Consider the following 19,776-nt stretch of genomic DNA (forward strand, 5'->3'; position numbering starts at 1 on the left):
GTTTTTTTTTCCCCTACAAAAAATGGGTCTCTTAAGTCAGAGGAAGCCTGAAGGTATAACATTCAAATTCTTAGTTACGAGAACAGAGCATGGAAGTCACTCTTAACTTCCGAGGTCAACGGACATGCAGATGGATCCCTACGCCACAAACAGAGGAGCCCCCCACACCACTATCGTGGTGCAGAGACTGCAGGGGCAGGGAGGGAAAAAATGGCAGGCTCTGGTTTCATGTCAGTGACTTCTGCCCCTAACTCACCCATCAGCTTGGCCATATCTCCTCATGTGGCTTCTGAACCACTCTTTACCTCACCAAAACGACCCAAATACTTCCTTATTAGGGAGAAGTCGAACCACATACCTTTCCCCCAACTGGCCCATACAATCTTCGTGATACACATACTGTTCTCTCTGGAGCTAGAAAGTATTTGGCTTAGTTATAATTACTATTTAAAGTTAACATTTTATGTAACAGATTCTACCAACAGAAGATGTTTATCTTCCAACCATTGGGAGGCCCTTTGGAATTCTGGTCCTGGTTGATCAGCTCTTGGCTGTCACATCAAAATGTCATTAGATGAGTTGAAAAATCCTCTGGGGTGTCTCTTTAAGAAGATAAAGGACGGCTCCTAGCCAAAGGGAGATAGATACTCCGAGGATTGCATTTTGGAAACCATGCACCGCACCATAAACACAATCCACATATTTAGCCCCAGCCACTGCCCTGGACAAAGACCAGAGAGGGCGCATCCCAGATAGGAGGCTGCAGGAACCCACAGGGTCGGCAGGTTTACATTAGGGAATCCTAAGCAGATGACTGGTGTTTATTCTCATTTATAAAACTCACCCTGGCCGAGATACAAAAGCACATTAGGATCTGCAGAGCTCCCTGAGTTGTGGACTGTGTTGCCTTGGTGCCAAAACAAAAGGCAGGTTTCACGACTGCAAACAGTCAACTAAATCTAATGTTTGACACCGTATGAAACTATACAGTAGCCTGTGCCCCAACAAAGGTAGAATTTGCTAACTTTTCTCTTTTTATTCTTTTTCCCTTTCTCCTTTTTTTTTTTTAAAAAAAAACTTATTTGGATACTATACAGATAATGTTCAGGGTCTAAAATTTAAGTTGGTGTGTGTGTATGTGTGTGAGTATGTGTGTGTGCAAGTGTGTGTGTGCATGTGTGTAAGTGTGTGTGTGTGCATGTGTGTAAGTGTGTGTGTGTGCGTGTTTAACAGAAAATTTTCTTTCTTTATTGCAAGGTGCAATGGGCTAGGCAGTAGCAAGAGTACATCTAGCAGCCCTGTGTGCTTTTGATGGGGTGAGTAATTTGAGGTCTTTTTGTTTTTATAACAAGCTGTGGGTTCAATTCTTGGTTGCAATGTGGAGTCCATGGTTACTCTCTGAGCCCTCAAGAAATCTCTTCAAGGTTACTGGGTATCTTTTTCAGAATCTGCTTAAACCCAAGGAAATGGAAGTTGTTCGTAAGCAGCCAGGACCAGTGGACAGTCCTGAGCAGGAGGAACAGGGTACGACGCCCCTGCAACCTGTTCCCTCTCACTAGGAAGCCATTTCACTCTCACTCCCTTTAAAAAGAAGGCTTGGGTGGGTGAGTGCATTGCAGATCCCTAATCCAAGGAAGGCTGCAATCTAGATTCTCACTCCTACATAAGGAAAATGGGAAGGAAATGGGATTCCTATATATAGACTATCTGATTATTCAGAACACCCTGGTCAACTAAAATACGACAGGTGTTGCCCCAACACTAGGAAGGATGTCTTCTGCCTTACCGGCTTATGGGGATGAAGAGAGTAGGGAATCGGCTGGTATGGATTCACTAATGACTGGAGCATGAGCTCTAAATTCAAATAAATGCCTCTGTCAGTAACAATCATCTGTTCAGGGCAGATATGAGAGCCAGCGTGGATATGGGCTGTACGGCACTGTTAAATCAGCCGCTTAGAAATGGAAGAGGCCTTTCTCAACTAGCATCGCAGTTCATCTTGGTGACATCACATGGGACTTTATACCAGATATAGCAGAAACCTTCTTCCTTGGCCAAATAGTTTGTATTTTGTGAAATATGCCTGTACTTACATTACCCCTTTTCCTCATGCCAAAAAAAAAAAAGTTTTTAAAAACTGTACTCTGAAATCAAACCAGCCTATATATCAGGAGGAAAGCAGTCTATGTATTTACGTCCATCAGGTCCGTAGACTAAACTGCTGTGAATTAACTATAACTGAGTCTCCTTTGAGCACCCCACGAAAATACTCATAAATTAAAAACACAAGCTGCCTGAATCCACGAGCCTTCTATAGGCTAAGCAGGGCAACACTAGAAGAATTCTCATAGTATCAGGAATAAGAAGGTTCATCAGCACTCCATTCCTGTTCGACGTCGCTGTGGGGGTTGAGGTCCCGGGAAACCAGGTCAAATACAAACACTACTAGAGAAGAGAAAGGAGAAAGCCAGGCATGGCAATGCACACCTTTGGTTCCAGAGCTGAGGAGACAGAGGCAGGCAGGTGCATTCCAGGCGAGCCTGATCTATAGAGTGAGTTTGAGGCCAGCCAGCCATAATGAAATTGTGTTTCAAAAACATATAGAAAAAATTCAAATTCTAGAAAGAATCATCATTTCCTTATAGCCCAATTGTATTCGATCCCACAAATTCAAGAAAAGAATAACCTTGTTAATAGTAAGAGAATTAAATAACATAAACAGATACAGAATTAATACATTAACAGTGTGACAAGAAAACCAAGAGATGTCTTAGGGGTAAGTTTTGTTTATATAATAACAAAAATGATGAGAACAACAAATGTATTAAATAAATTAATAGTGTGTACATAAAGTTTATAAGAAAGAAAATGTAAGGCCTCCTGGGATACAGGAAAAAAGGCTGTAAAAATTATATATTTCTCTTTGTGAAAATTATTCATGAACAAGTGAAAAAAATCATGCTATTGCCTTGGTAATACAGAAGTCAAGTCTCCTGAATCAAATCACATTTAGACTGCTCCAAAAGGGAAATTTACCAGGATATCCTTTATCTCGATATCTATTCTAAGACATTCACATGCCAAAATATCCTGAGAAATTCTACAGTTGTGAGTGATGGCAGGAGGTAATTCTGCTAGCATAAAAAGATAAAGATGAAACAAGAGGTGGTTCGAAACTGTGGAATCCTAAACATTATAAGGTAGTTGGTAAATAAATAGGGCTCATTTTTAGCAACAAAATATAGAAGTATAAATAAATGCTTTCCTTTTCCTTCTAAAAGGAAGAAAAACGCAGGACGAGAACACTGGCAGTACAACTGCCGCAGTGTGGGATTTTGCAGCTCTAGGTGCTCACCGGGCAGAGTCCCATCCTAACCATTTCAGGATCGTGATGAGGTAAGATATCTCTTGGAAAGGCTAAATCGTCAATGTTGTGTCTAGACCCAGAAAGGCTGAACTGACCAATGAGAGGGAATGAGGAACAATGCTCTCGAGGACCATCTCTTTGAAGCTTCCACGCGATGTTTATTTTCCAATGAACTCCTTTCAGACTATCACAGCATCATGAGTTTCCACACCACGTCTGATACAGATGAAATGATGGCCATCTACTACATCACAAAGCTAACAGACTGGTTCACACATGGTGAACTACTGGGATTGATTTAGGTTTTGAATATGAAAAATAATATACGTGAATTTTTCATGTATAAGGATAAATCACAGAAAAATAAACTCAAAAATGTATTTAAAATTTAATTGTTTATACATTAAAATACAAATGCTTAAGAAATATACTAATGCATTGTATAAGTTAGTGAAATATGAGAAAATGTAGTTTTAATTTCTCTTATGCATTCTAAATTGAGTAGTTAAATACTAATGTCTATGCCTGTTTTGTGTTTTTAAAAAAAAGGTAACAAGAAATAAAATTACTACCTTAAGATCACAAAATAAATAAATCAATGGACAATTATATATATACCTGTAAAGCATTAGAGGGATGGATTTAAAAAGCAGAGATGAGCATCCTTGTCTAGATGGCTATTTGGACATGTTTTATAGACCCAAGTCCACACAAAGAAAAAAAAGGAACTGAAACTAAGTAACAAAATGATTTAATATAAGGATATGACATCCCGATTGCTTATAAATTATGTGAGGAGATAATTACTCAATCTGAGAAAAATCAATGAAACTATTTGAATTCATTAAAGATTTTAGTAAAGCAGGCAAGTGCTTTTCCTTAGCAGTAAACAGGAAACACTTACACACCCGCAGGGCTGCCTCCAAGCCCAGAGGTTGCTACCGCGGAAGGCACAGGAGCACTGCCTTAACCGTTTACAGAGCAGGCAGATGGGAAAAGGACTGTAAAACCTGTCACTGCAGGAGCAATGCTCTAAGTCTGAAAATTAAAAACAAAGGCAAAAAAACAGGAAGAGGGATGAGCATTTTCACTTCCCCTGGTCAATAAAGACCTTTACAAAGAAAACTTAACTGAAAGGGAAAAGACAGACATAAGTCACTGTTTGGAAATTTGAAGTGCAAAAAGTTTTAACAACGTAATGTAAAAGGAAACCTGGAAACAGGTGGATGCGGTGGTCATACAAACCGCAGCACTAGGGAAGCTGAGGCAGGGGGATTTCTCCAAGAATGGTCTGGACTGTATAAGCAAGCTCAAGGCAGCCTGGACAGCATAGGGAGCCCTGTCTCAAAAGAAACAAAAATACCATTAAACAAAATTGAAATAGAACAAAGGAAAGTTCTTATAATATTCTCACCATAATAGTCCTGATAAACCATGAGACAAACAACCCAAGAGGAACACGGACAAGGGACACAGGGGCAGGGTGGGGAAAGCATACAAGAAAGATCAACACCACTGAAACAAAGACTCTTGAATTTCTGTAACAAAACCATATGATTAACAACAAACACTTGCCACTAAGTAGGGACTGAAATACCCCTGACAAACGCAAAAATTGGCAATGATTTTATTGAAAGAAATTCACAACTTGATTTGAGTCTTGAAACAAAATCCATGCCGACTCATTTTGTTACTAATTGCTTTTGCTGAGGAGTTACTTTTTAAACATATTCAGCAATAATGTTCTATTTGTGCAAAAGAGACAACAGATGGAGTTTAATATCAGGTATCTATGACAACCAATTGCTGGGGGAAAGAGAGCCTATCCCTATGGAATTCTTGACCAATCTGGAGCCTATCCCTATGGAATTCATGACCAATCTATCTGGGAGCTATCAGAATGGAGATAGGATGAGAGTCTGTTGATGACCCAAATTGGCCAGTGACTTCCCACAGTGGAAAAAGTACTAAGGACATGGCAGGCAGTTTACACATTAAATGCATAAGGAAACATTTACCTTAGTCTTTACTTGTATAGATTCCAACAATAGTAATAACAAAATTTAAACTTGGAACTGTAGCTCATTAACATGAGAAATTACTACCGACAAGAAATGAAGCCCAGTTTGAGGCTCCACTCTGCAGGCACAGCCCTTAAACTTGATCATATGCACCACAAACTAGAGACAAGCAAACGAAATAAAGCCCCATTGCCAAGAAAGCAGAGGATCCAGACAACAACATCCTAGCTGGAGGCCAGGATAAAACTAGTTAGAGGCCTGTTGGCATAGAGTTAAATGCAACTTTAAAAATAATTGCTAAAATTAAGAGCTTGGATGTCCCCCCCAAAAGCCCCTTTAAAGGCCTGGCCCCAGGGTGGTGCTACCGGGAGATCATGGTAGAGAGAAGCTGGACTGCTGGAGGTACCAGGACAGTGGGAGCTGCCCTTGAAGGGGATTGTGGGACTCTCTGGTCTCCTCTTCTTTCTTCTGTTTCCAAGTCAAGAAGTGAGTGGTTTTCCCTACTGTATACTCTCGCTTGTGTGTGACTGACACCTGCCTAAAAGCAACAGAACCAAATGAACACAAACCAGAAGCTCCCAAACTGTGCCGCGCAATGAACCTTTGCTTTCTGTAAGCGCTGTCTCAGGGCTATTTTGCTAAAGGAGCAGAAACCTGAGTAATGTGGCAATGCTTCTGCTGCTCCTGGTGATTATTAGTGTGGGGCAGCGTGGGTTGAAGGACACTTTTTCAGCACTTGGTTGTTTTCCCCCACCTTTACATGGGTTCTGCCAAGGCACGGCAGGTGCTTTTACCCACAGAGCCACCTCTCGCGGTCATCTTTTCTGTTCACTTATCTGCAACTTCTTGGCTAATGCTACACCTTATGTAGTAAGGAGGTAACGGGCTGCGTCCTGCCGCCCAGCTAGCTTACACCCAAAATAACCACACAGAAATTGTATTAATTAAATCACTGCCTGGCCCATTATCTCTAGTCTCTTATTGGCTAACTCTCACATATTAGTTTAACCCATCGCCATTAATGTGTGTTGCCACTTGACTGTGGCTTATCTGCATGAGTCTAACCAGCGTCTGTCTCGGGCAGGAGAACCATGACATCTGTCACACTGTCCTTCTTCCTAGCATTCTGTTCTGTCTTCCCCCGCCTACCTGAGTTCCACCTTATCAACTAGGCCAAGGAAGTTTCTTTCATAACTAATGAAAGCAACACAAATACAGAAGGACCTCCTATACCAACCTTACTGTTCTCTTTGACCCATCTATGCAATCAAGTTCCATTGGCATCATCTGGTTTCGGGGATGGAGTGTTGGGGGCTGATGATGGGGTTTGGGGGTAGGGTGCTATTAATAAGTATTGGTGCTAGGTCTCATTCTCAGAGTTCTGATTTAGTGTGACTGGCATGTAGTCTTGGCATTTAAGAGTTCTTAAGCCTGTCCCTGAGGTCATTCCAAAATGCCTAAATTTTACGATCACTGTCCTAGGTCCTACCACCTCGTTTCTTTGCTGTGTGAGACTTTCAGGCTACAGAAGTTATGTGCTTGTTTACTTATTATTGAATGCTAACCAAAAAAAGTTGGGCTTATGCATCACCAAAAGTATTTGACAGGTGAATGTATAATAGAACGGAAAATCTGTGTGAGCATTTCATATTCCATTTTTAAAACATTAAAATAGCCCCAAACAAAGCTGCTTCGAGAATAATGTGTCTGTGGATCCCCGGGAGTCTTATTTAAATGTGGGTTCAGCTTCAGTTTGACTTGGAAAAGAGCTGACTCTAACTCGCACTCCTAAAGAGCTACCAAAAAAGGGATGGCCAGGGCCTAATGACAGCATTTGCCAAAACAGCCTTAAAAGCAAAAGCCAGCTGGGGCTTCGAACCGAAAGAACAGAGGATGGGTTCCCACTTCAGAATGATGAAAATAGGATTTCCCCAGAGGAAAGCTGGCAGTCCACATACACAAAAGGCATCAGTAACCTGGCATTCGATGTCTTCCTCCCAGTCCATTCCAGCGATGAGGTTTTCCACCCAGCTTTTCACTTGACCGATTGTGTTTCCCACTCCTACCTCATTCCAGTTCAGTTTTCATCAGTACTTCTATATCGTTATTGAATTCTAATTTCATATCCTGAATTGACCTCCCTATTTCATTGAGCTGTTTGCTTGTGTTCTTAAGTGTTCATGTTCTCTCTGAAGTTTTTTAAATATGTGTATGTATATATACATATACATATACATATACATATACATATACATATACATATACATATACATATACATATATATATATATATATATATAGAGAGAGAGAGAGAGAGAGAGAGAGAGAGAGAATACTTAGATACATTCTTCTGAATTCCGTGTCTGCTTCATCTAACTCATTCTCATGGGGATCATAACTATGAAATTAGTAATTTTTGGTAGAAACAAGTAGTCTTGGGTTTTCATGTTGTTTGTGGTTTTGCCCTAAGATCTGCCCATTTAGGGTTAAAATGTTGGTTAAGATTTTCATTGTTGTTCTTTTCGTTTGGGTAGCCTGTCTTCCTTTAGTGGAGGTGTTCATGGTGTTCATAGAGACTGGGTTATAATGAAGTTATGCCTGTGTTTTCTCCTGTTAGATTGGTATTCCAGGCACCGTTCTGTCTGCAGTCTACTTCTGTGGGTAGATGGGAGGGGAGGAGAACAGCGTATGTAAGGGTGGGAATAAGAAGCAAAGGAAACTACGGGGAGATTTCTAAATCTTGGTTAATAAGAGGCTAAAAAGAGGAAAGTAAAATGATGTACTAAAATATCATAAACTGGGCCAGGCTCGGGGTTTTGGAAGATGTGGTGTTAAAGCAAACAGCACAGTCAAAGAGGGAAAAGAAAAGGAAAATGTATAGAACTGTAAAGGAGGGGGGAAAGGAGGGACAGGACTGGGATGCTGCACTGACCTGGGAAGACAATGACATCACTCCCAGGTGCTGGGTCTCTTCACCGAGCCACAGTATTGTCTTCCTGCTGCTGGCCCAGACTGTACTCCAGGCTGAACTTACCTATCTTGCTCTTCTCTTATGTATTCCCAGCTCTTTTCCTTCATGGAGCGTCTTGTGGAGTCACTGGGCTTTGTTGTGTTAACAGGGGATAGCTGAGTCAAACTTTGCCCAGCAGCAATTGCTGGGATCCCACAGGGCCAGCACCAGGGGTAGCTGTCAAGAGATCATGTTTAATGCCAATTGTTTGGTGTTCCAGGTTCAGGTGCCAATGGTGGTCTTGGCAGCAGCCACTGGGAGACCTCTTCTATAAAATCCCTATCACAGCAGCTTTTGTGGATTTTCTGAAAGAGATCTTTTAATCCAGTTTGCAGTCCACTCCTGGAGTCTACCAGACCCAGCACCTGTAATGGCCACTGAACCGCCTGAACACTTACTTGTGTGAAGCATGCGACAGGGTCTTCCTTTTAACAGAGCCCCAGTGTCCCTCTCCAAGTCATGTCCTTGCTCCCTTGCCCCTACATGTGGAGAGAGGAACCAAGTATCCATGTCATTAAAACACAGGTGAGCGGAAAGCTGAAAGTCAGTATCCTGAGTAGAGTGACCTGGTGTGGGAGGTCCTTCTATGTATGTGTTGCTTTTATTGGTTAATGAAAAAAGAAACTGTCTTGGCCTGTGATGGGGTAGAGTAGAGCTAGGCAGGGAAAACTATACTGAATTCTGAGAGAAAGAAGGTGGAGTCAGAGGAGGCACCATGTAGGCGCCAAAGGAGAAAAACATGAGCTGCCAGCTGGAACATTACTGGTAGGCCATGAGCCTCATCATAAAATATGAAATAATGGAAATGGGTTAATTATAGTTGGATGAGCTAGCTAGCAATACGCTTAAGCTATTGGCCAAATAGTATTGCAAATAATATAGTTTCTGTGTGATTATTTTGGGAGTATGAGCAGCTGGGAGACGAACAAGCCAGCCTTGGCCTATAGTGGCCCAGACTCCTAGACAGATAAATAATGACTTGTGGTTGTTTAAAAATCTCAGAGAGGTGCAGGGTGCTGTCCAAAGAAAACACAGAGCTGAAGCAAATGTTTCCTATGTGTCTTTGTGCTTACAGAAGGAAGGTCTAACTTGGGGAAAGATTTCCACATTACTAACAATGACATTCTTAAACAGAGAAGGGCAATGGTAATTGGAGACCTTTGAATAATTATCCTTCTTGAAGATGAAGTTGCTTGACTTGATCAAAGTTTGAAAAAAGGTGCTCTTAATGTCACAGGCCTCTCTAATTACCAGTGCTTTGTTCAAAAATAATAATGCTTCTTTCTAAAATCAGATCTATGGATATCTTCAAGAATTCTTAGAAATATATACCTTTCTACTAAGTGGCAGATACACTCCAAAAATTGTGGTCTTCAATATTAAGGGTGTGTTCCCGATAGAACATCCCCATTGTCTCAGTGTGTGGGTGCACCCCTCGCAGTCCTGAGTTCCTTGTTCGTGCTCTCTCTCCTTCTGCTCCTGATTTGGACCTTGAGATTTCAGTCCAGTGCTCCAATGTGGGTCTCTGTCTCCTTTCATCGCCTGATGAAGGTTAATATCCAGGAGGATGACTATATGTTTTTCTTTGGGTTCTCCTTCTTATTTAGCTTCTCTAAGATCACGAATTATAGGCTCAATGTCCTTTATTTATGGCTAGAAACCAAATATGAGTGAGTACATCCCATGTTCCTCTTTTTGGCCTGGGTCTGAAAAAAAACGGGATAAAACCGGTCTCGCTGAACATAGCGGACAAGGAGGACTACTGAGAACTCAAGAACAATGGCAATGGGTTTTTGATCCTACTGCACGTATTGGCAGTGTGGATGCTCACCTTACTAGACCTGGATGGAGGTGGGTGGTCCTTGGACTTCCCACAGGGCAGGGAACCCTGATTGCTCTTTGGGCTGACGAGGGAGGGGGACTTGATTGGGGGAGAGGGAGGGAAATGGGAGGCGGTGGGGGGAAAGACAGAAATCTTTAATAAATGAATAAAAAATAATAAATAAAATAAAAAAATATTAAGGGTGTGGCAATGCCAAGCAGACAGCCACAAGAGGGAGCACTGTACTAAGAGCCTGTACCACACTTGCATTCTGGTCTCTCGGGTCTCCATTGACTCTCCTTGTCCACGAAATACCTCCTACCTTCACTGAGCTTCCCAAAGGCCAGGGACAGGGACAACTCAGAAACCAGAGAGAGTAGAATCACCTAGAACCTTTTGATATCCAACCCATAGGTGAAGAGCTACAAGCAATCAGGCAATCAATACCTCTGAAGAGGAGGAATCTCTTTACACCAGAGTTGAGTACTGACTACTGATAGGTTATCCAATGCCAAGTGGTCAGTCCTAAACACGTGCACACATGGACAACACTACATAAGAAACACAACAGTAGTGTGTGTTAACATATATAGTCATAGAATATATATATTCATAGATTTAAGGGGGAGCAATAGAGAGCATAAGAGGAGTTGGAGGGGTGGAAATGATATAAACTTGTATATGAAATTCTTAACAAAATAAACTTTTTAGAGCAAAGGCAGGATAAATATGTCTACTGTACAATGAGGCACTTACTACAACCTCTGGACACGTAAACATAATGGCCAGAGAAATATCAGGTGCTGTCCTGGACTGATAGAAGTCATTATCGCATGCTATTTAGAGTGTGTAGAGGGTTTCTTGGCTCAGCTTGAATCCTGGAATTCTGTTTCCAACAGGCTTTCAGCAGGCATGGCTCGGGATCACCTGTCTGGTGACCAGAAGCCCGGATCCAACACCGTGTGCCTCCCCAGATAATGAGGTCAGATGTGTCAGACCTGCCAGGGGCCTGATAACTGACTCATTAACATCTTGAAATGATAGCACTTTGATTAAACTCCACATCTCTGCCTGTTCCCCGTCTTATCCCTTCTAAAATTAGAGCTGGTATTTTGCTAATCGTGCCCTTGCTTAAACTTTAGGCTGGTTCATGGGCAGGAGAAAATCATGATGTCCCTTGCACATGATTCCCAAGGGCAGAGTTTTCTGGGTAATGGAACCTTGGTTTTCATTCAGACCTTACTAACTAGTCATTTTCCTCCCTTGGAATACACTTGGGTGTTTAATACCAACAAAATGGTGCCAAAGCATAAGCCTAGGATACCAGAACTCTGTGCTTTCATGACAGCTCCTACTTCTAAACTAGATGGATAGCGGTCACATTGTAAGCGTGGTTGCTGAAGTTTTCCATCTAGTCAAAGGAAAGAATGCTACTCCTAAAACCAGTAGACAGGACAAAGACAACAGGATAGAAACCTCAGGGGATGGTAAGAAACGTATCCATGCACTAGGAAGTAGTTACATGGTTATTCTTCCATACCGATGTTCCGTTCCATGGCAACACTGTTCTGTTTGAAAACTTCAGTTACCAGGGTATGTTTGTCCTCTTTTTATTTCCGTACTCAGGATACCAAATTCCATAAGACCCTGGACCTAGGAAATAAACATCTTTTCTGAAGACAGATAGCTTTAGAGCCCCACAAAACTGCGTGAGGGAAAACCACAGGGCGGATTACTGAAAACCAGAGGGCAAGTGAAGGAAGCTGAGCACAGGACGCCAGTGGTGGCAGGGGGACTCTAGAAATGAGCATCTCCTTGCTGAGGCCCTGACTTTGGCCTTGGTTACGTACAGAACAATCGTGATGAGATTGCAGATGGTTGAGTGAAGGGACAGGGGAACCAGAAGGGAAAACATAAAGGCAGCATGCACTGGAGGACTTGAGAGCTTGGAGAGAGGGGTAATCTGGGCATGCGTGTGGGCTTGGAGAAAGAGGAAATAGAAGCAATGATGCCGAACTTGAGGAGGGTGAGAGTCATAATCATTGTCTTCACCGCGTATGTGGGTGGGGTCTCCCGAGATAAAAGTGGGACTCGGGAAGACAGGAAGGTCATGATGTGCTAATGCCTAGAGAGCGGTTTTGCCAGATGATCAGATGTGACACAGGAAGAGGAAACCAAATAAATTGATCGGCAATGAGTGTAAACATGTCGAGGACCGACAGGAATACATTTGACCTCCAGAGGGGTCTGGGAGGGATGGCAGCCATGGAAAGATGGAAGAAGATGTAGATAACAGCACTAAGGTGAAGTGAGGCAGCCTGAGCTCAGTTCTCAGCAGAGGCTAACAAAACAGAGCCCCTCTATGCCAGCACCGAGTTCCTAAATGGCATTATGGTGCACACTGGCTCTCGTCTTCCTCCTTTCTCTTAATCCCTGTTTTTCCCTCCCTTTCTCTCTGTTACTGGTGACCGTGAAAAGCTGCTAATAAGCTAAACGTGTAGCAATGGAGACTCTAAATAAATTATCACACGTTCACGCTCTGGGGTACCAAGAGGCAAAGTTTTAGAGCAGGTGGGCATGTTTGCTGCTGCAGAAGGGATTCCTCTGTAATAGATGGAATCGGATCTCAGTGGGGACAAAGGAAGAAGGAAAAGGAGGAGAGCAATACAGTTGGGAGAGAAGTGGGAAAAAAATCATACTTTATAAATATACATATAAATATACATATTGAGTGTGCGTGTTTTGTGAACAGACATTTTTAAAAGATTCTGAACTGGTAACTAGTTACTCCCAGGTGTGGGCCTGGGGTTGTGGTAGCAAGGGAGAATCTCTCAGCGTCGTTTCTACAGCCCTTGACTGTTTTACAGCCATTGCTGTGCATTACATCAGTTCTCAAAGATACAAACAACTCTATAAATGGCTCTATGTGGGACTGCAGGAGTTCCGGTGAGCTTTAGACTTTTATTAACTTTGGATTTGGGCCTGATAGAAGCAGGCAGCCAATGTTTGTTTACCCGTGGAAGGCGCATTGTTTGGGGCCGGGAGGGTGGAAGCAATTTGCAAAAGCACTCAGCAGAAACAGGAGAATGCTGTCAATGAGTTGGAAAATTGTTCTGAACAATGTGCGTGATGAAGGTGAGAGGCTGAACTGGCGCGCGGAAGTTTGATCCCCCATTTGCGGTCTCCTGATTGCAAATGAGAGAGAAACTATTAAAGTACAGAGGCAGCCAGCTTGCCCACTCTTAAATGAAGAATTTCCAGGTCACACACACGGAACTGCAGATGATAAAGCATTGTGTCTGATACCTACTCTATAAGGATTTTAAAGAGCAAATTCAGCTCTATTTTAAAACACTAAAAGGTAAAGTTTTAATAATATTAAATACTAAATAATATTTAATTAACTAAGAATTTCAATATTTTATTTCTTTTTTATAATTTTCTGCTCAAAGGCCAGGTGCCCAACCTTCCCACTTAATCTCTGGAAACCATGCAGGTTGATGCCTATGACTTCACTTTCCATTAGCTGCCTGTCTAAATATACCTCAGAACAAAGCGCTGCAGACAGGTTCAGTGTGAAACCTCTCTCTCTCTCTCTCACCATTTTTCAAATTGTGTGAATCAGTTGCACTCGGGAATTCATTCACTTGTGTGACTTTCCTGAATCAAGGACACTTCACTCACACTCTCTGGCTGGAGTCTCAAGGGGAATAAAAAAGAAGAACGGGTGAACAAAGCAGATTCATCCCATGGCCGTTCTCGTTCTCTTGTGTGTTTTCTCCCTGCAGGATTAAAACCAGGAGGCTGGTCCTCTCTCACCTGACTCCTGTTCTGTCTCACCCTCCAGCGCTGAACTCTTCACTTGGGGTCACTACCCAAATTCTCTATAAAACTGGCTAGAATATTTGTAAAAACCAGATCACACACAAAATACGAACACAGATACACACACACACACACACCGTGGACATTTTGCATTACAAGAGAGTATGAAAATAATTAAATTCAGTTTCCTTACTTTCAAATCAAACACAGTTCAGAATTTTCCAATAAGCAATATGACCAGTCAGGGCCAAGTGTTCTTTTGTGGTCAATTTAATGTGAGAGAAAATGATTGAAATCTTTTGGTGATATTCAAAACATGATTATATGGACTGAAACAATGTCTCAGCAGTTCAGAGCACTTATTGCTCTTTCAGAGGACCTGGCTTCAGTTCCAAGCACCTACATGGAGGCTCACAATTGTCCATAACTCCAGTTCTAGGGGACCTGACACCCACTTCTGACTTTCATGTGTACCAGGCATGCTGTATACATGCTATCTCAGTTACAGTTTCTATTTCTGTGGAGAGACACCATGACCATGGCAACTCTTACAAAGCAAAACATTTAATTAGGGCTGGCTTACCATTCAGAGGTTTAGTTCATTAGCATGATGGTGGGACAAGGCAACATACAGGCAGACATGGTGCTAGAGAAGGAGCTGAGGGTTCAACGTCTTGATCTGTATGCAACAAACAGGAAGTGAACCGAGTCACTGGGTTTAGCTTGAGCATAGGATACCTCAAAGCCCACTCCCACTTCTTTCAACAAGGCCATACCTATTCTAACAAAACCACATCTCCTGATAGTGCCACTCCCTTTGGGGGCCATTTTCTTCCAAACTACCATAAGTACATACATAAAAATAAATCAACAAATACTTAACATACAATTATATACAAGAATGTGGAATTTTCATGAAACATACCTTATTATAAATTGCAACTTCTTGATATCTATCTGGGTTGTTTTTAGGTTTTCATACTAAGACTTAAGTATTCATTTATTCATTTAGCAAATATTGAATTCTTATTATATTCTTGGCAGTGTTTGGGTGCTGAGAAGTTCAAAGAGGACTTTTAAGAAAAGAAAAGCTATACCACAATAAATGGCCAGTCTAGTTGTTGTGTTAAAAATAGACCATGAGGAGGTGGAAGGCAGGCAAAGGCGGAAGCAGGAAACCCAGTTAGAAGGCTCAGCCATAAATACAAGCATGGTGGTGAGGATCAAGCTGGTAGATGGGATTAATGACATTTTGAAGGAAGAGACAAGATTTACTAAATTCACTAGGTGTGACTATAAGGGAAAATTATCAGAGGAGCTGCAAAACATTTAGCTTCAGCAACTAAAAGGACAAAACTGTCATTAATTGAAAAGGCGAAAATCAAAGATGAGAGAGGTAGCTGATAAAAAAAAAAAATCTAGAATTCTGCTTAGGGCATTTTGTGCCCTCAAACTCTGTAAGGCATTCAGGAATGGTATAAATATGTACAGATGGGCCCAGGAATCTGGAGTTCGGCGGAAGTTGGACTTGAGAGGTCTATTTATAGCTCACCACCCACACAGCCTGTGAGAAAGCATTTCACAGAGTGCTGGTAACTATTCTATTAGATTGATTCGAATCACTTCTTATTTATTTGGCACCAGCCACTTTCACAAGTTCTGAGGGTATGAAGATGGGGATGGTCCACGTTCTGTGACTAAATCCAGAGGCGGAGACAGAAGACACACACTTTTTAGCACTATAAATGCGGCAAAAGCTTGCTGGAGCTGCCAATGAACACACAGATGGAGATAAAAATAATGATAACCAGGAAGGGCAGAGAGAGTATTTGAAGTGTCTTGAGGGGGTAAGAGTTCACTCGAGGGTAGGGGCAGTCATCCTAGGCAGTGTAAATATACATAAATGAGGCAAAAAAAAAGGAAGGAAGGAAGGAAGGAAGGAAGGAAGGAAGGAAGGAAGGAAAAAGAAAGAGAGAGAGGGAGAGAAAGAAAGAGAGAGAGAGAGAGAAAGAAAGAAAGAAAGAAAGAAAGAAAGAAAGAAAGAAAGAAAGAAAGAAAGAAAGAAAGAAAAAGAGAGAAGAGAACTCATTATTCTGGGAGCCATGCCTTAGGCAGTATGTAGGAGACTACTACAGAAAGCTGAGATGAAGAGAAAATGGAGGGTATGAGGGAGTACCCCAGGCTGGGTCTGCAGGGTCCCCCTACCAGAGGGGGTCACACTTAGAACAGATGCATGAGGACTCATGGAGGTGCTGCGTGCAGCCCTGCTCTGATTTGCTGATCTCCTGGCAGCAGTGAAGGGGACGCTGCTGCCTGGCAGGTGAGAGATGGGTGCCAGGAGGTGACCTTGGCTTGAAAATGTACCCTGCATTTTTCCCGCAGTCCCCGAGCTCTGCCGACTGCCCACTGTGAATGAATATTACTTCTGTCTGAGGAGACAGAGTCTCGGGCGTCACGGAACTTAAACTCAGCGAGGCCTGGTGAGTTGTTCCTCAGAGGTTTCTTCTTCCCTGGAGACTGACAGGGAATGATGCATCCGCCAGAGCCATCCGTCTCAGCTGGTACACAGGCAGAATGGCCAGCAGCCTGTGCAGGGAATGCCAATGGAGATACAGATCCTATCAGCTGCTTGTCTGCTTCCGTCGCACCTGAACCGCTGACTTCCGTGCGGCCTTCATCTTCAAGAGTCAAAATGACATGATGCTTCAGAAGTTTGGGTTGTCTGCATGCTTATCTCCTCTGAACCACATGGAACAAGCCTCTAGCAAGGATCAAAACAACATGTGTATGATAGATATACACAGATTTTTGACAATGAAAGATAAAATGTTAGCATAGTATGTGTATGTGGGGGGGGGTGTGACGCTGGGGCGTCTAAAGGGAAATCTACAGTTATAAAAGAGGACACTCTGCTAGTTGTGATAGCACAAGCTTTTGGGAGATGGTAAAAAAAAAAAAAAGGCAGAGGCTGGAGGGTACAGCCAGCCTGGGCTACACCTTTAGCTGAGGATGTAGCTCAGTGGCTGAACGCTTGCCTAGAACATGTGGAGCCCTGAGTACAGTCCTTAACAGCACCATAAAACACTAAGAAGCAAAGAGGCCTCTCCCCTCCTCTTTGCCCACAGGACTCACTTGTCATGGGTACATTTCGGCCTTGGCCTGGTCTGTGATGCTGTATGACATGGTCCATCTTGTGTGTAATAGCCTAGCTAGGAGTAGCTAGGACTTGCCAGCGTTACAGGCCACAAGAAGTGTAGAATGACGGCTGTGGAGGTGACATTTCAGATGGTGAGAAGGTTCTTCCCAGGCGCCTTTCACTGCAGCTTTGAGGGTGTTTAGGGGAATATTGTAGCTTGTCCCTTCTTTCCTGCTTCTTCCTTCCTACTTCTTGTTCTTGAGAAAATAGCTAAACAATCTGTAGTCTCTTATCCAAGGTAAAATTTTGACTTAGCTGTTTTTGATTTTTAGAGAAAAGGATGGATGTAAGGAACCTAATACACAGGAGAGAAAAATTTTAAAAGGCCATCAGCAGCAGTCTGGGTGAGTGGACGTGTCTGTGTACATGTTGTGTGTGTGTGTGTGTGTGTGTGTGTGTGTGTGTGTGTGTGTTCCATATGTCAGGTATCCCTGCTGATGCTTAGGTATAGGGAAAACACGGGCCCAAGCATCTCAACTCTACAATTTATGAAAAGCCCAGTGCCCTTCCCAAGGACAGCCTGATTCTTTGTTAGAGATGCTGCTTTGACTAAGATGTTTTATTGGTAGCATCCCTGGCCCCACACGTGATAAACCAGGCCCATACCTTGCTAAACCACCCACGGATTCAGTCACCAACCAAGGTGCCCTACCCACAGTCCTCAGATATGAAATCAATTTTATTAAAGTGTTGTGAGAGGCAATGGAATGTTGTATCACAGCAATGAATACAATTGTGTGTATTTATGCATGTGTTTGTGCATGTATGCCTGTGTGAGTACATGTCCATATGAGTATACATACACACGTTTGTGTTTATGCCTGCAAAAGCCAGAAGTCAACCTTAGGTGTCTTTTCTCAATGGTCATCCACCTTGTCTTTTGATGCAGTGTCTCCCATTGTTCTGGGGCTCACTGCGTGGCTAAACTAGCTGGCCAGCAAGCCTGGGAGATCCTCCTGTCTGCTCCACTAGCCCTGTAATTATTAGTGTTCATCCCCACTGCCAGTGTTGCTATGTGGGTGCTGGGGATTCAACTCAGGTCCTTGTGCTTGCCTGGCAAGCTCTTTACTGGCTGAGCCATCACCCCAGCCTTGGTAATTGCCTGCCTTATGGCTGAAGAACATTTCGTGGTGAATAGATACAGCTTTGAAGCGAAACAATCCCCTTTCTTCTCACTATCCTGCGGCCTCTCCTTTGGGCTGCTCTTTCAGCTGCTCCTTTTTCTCTTTCCCATCCTCATTCCATTCCAGGAGCTTTTTAAGAATACCTTTAGATTTTTAAACATGTTGGAGAGTTTTCTTATATCCTGGAGAACAACCATGCATCCCCATCACAACCTGTGCAATGGACTTACTCTACCCCTATTCCTCACTCTGAGACTCAGCAACCAATGCCATCGCTAATCTGAGACAGAGGAGGCCCTGACGCTCAGGTATGACCGGGCCAACCCTGACTTCATGGTGATGGGCCGAAAAACTCATAGCTGAGCCCTTCAGCTATTAATGTCACAGGTTATTGCCAAAGTCTCTGTACGTATTCACACTTTTCAAAGTTGTCCAACTATAGTTTCTTCCAGGTAAAATAATTAAATGAGGTATCTCAACCTGCTGCAAAGGATGACGGTCAGAGTTCCATTACCAGAACCCACTTAAAAACATAGCCCATATTCCTAAGGGTCAGGGACCAGCAAGGAAGAGGGAGCAGGACGATTATAAAAGCCAAAGGACCAGGGAGCTTCCCAAAGGATTGGTGTCTTCTAGCTATGACAGAGAAGGTACACCCATGAAACCTCTGTGTGCTAAATGATAACAACACCGAGTGATATACCAAAGGGGATGAGGGAAATCTTACCCCTACATAAAGAGCTATAGGAATTAACAACTGCACAGAGAGGAAGAATTAGTCTTTCTCAAGGATAAACTCCTAATTGATTATCCAATAGCAAACAGTCAGCTCTAAAAGTGTATATCAAGCAACACTAAGCAGACTCAGCAAGCAGATGCTTGTATATTTATGAACATATGTGTGTGTGTGTGATAATAATTGAGGAGCAAAGGCCTCGAGTTTAAGAGGGAGCAGAAAGTGGTAGCATGCAAGAGCATGGAGAAAGGAGGGCGAACAATATATTTTAATTAAAATAATTTTCAAAACTTGTCTGAGTATGAGTGTTTTGTCTGCATGTATGTCTATGCACCATGTATGTGCCTAGTCCCTGAAGGATCCAGAAGAGGGCATTCAACCTCCTGGAACGCAAATGACAGAGAGTTGTGAGCTACCACGTGGGTGCTGAGAATTAAAGCCGAGTCCTCGATAAGAGTAGCCAGTGCTCTTAACTGCTGAGCTGTTTCCTCAGCCCCATAAAATAAATGTCTTTAAAAGTGAAAGGAGAAGCTGGGCATGGTGGTGCATACCTTTAATCCCAGCACTCAGGAGACAGAGGCAGGTTTGTGGCTTCTGTAAGGTCAAGGCCACCCTGGTCTACAGACGGAGTTCCAGTTCCAATGAAATATACACAGAGAAACTTTGTCTCAAACC

General features: G+C 42.7%; 1 long non-coding RNA gene across 1 annotated transcript; it reads left to right on the forward strand.

The window, feature by feature from the left end:
• Nucleotides 1-1,254: 1,254 nt before the first annotated feature.
• Nucleotides 1,255-19,318, forward strand: LOC126499055 (uncharacterized). Its single transcript, XR_007590964.1, has 3 exons — nucleotides 1,255-1,316; nucleotides 3,282-3,396; nucleotides 16,428-19,318. It is a non-coding gene; the product is annotated as an uncharacterized lncRNA (long non-coding RNA).
• The last annotated feature ends 458 nt before the right edge of the window (nucleotides 19,319-19,776 follow it).

Source organism: Alexandromys fortis, unplaced genomic scaffold (assembly GCF_014885135.2).
Source record: "Alexandromys fortis isolate MF-2015 unplaced genomic scaffold, M_Fortis_MF-2015_v1.1 scaffold_14, whole genome shotgun sequence".
In the NCBI taxonomy this organism is placed as follows: Eukaryota; Metazoa; Chordata; class Mammalia; order Rodentia; family Cricetidae; genus Alexandromys; species Alexandromys fortis.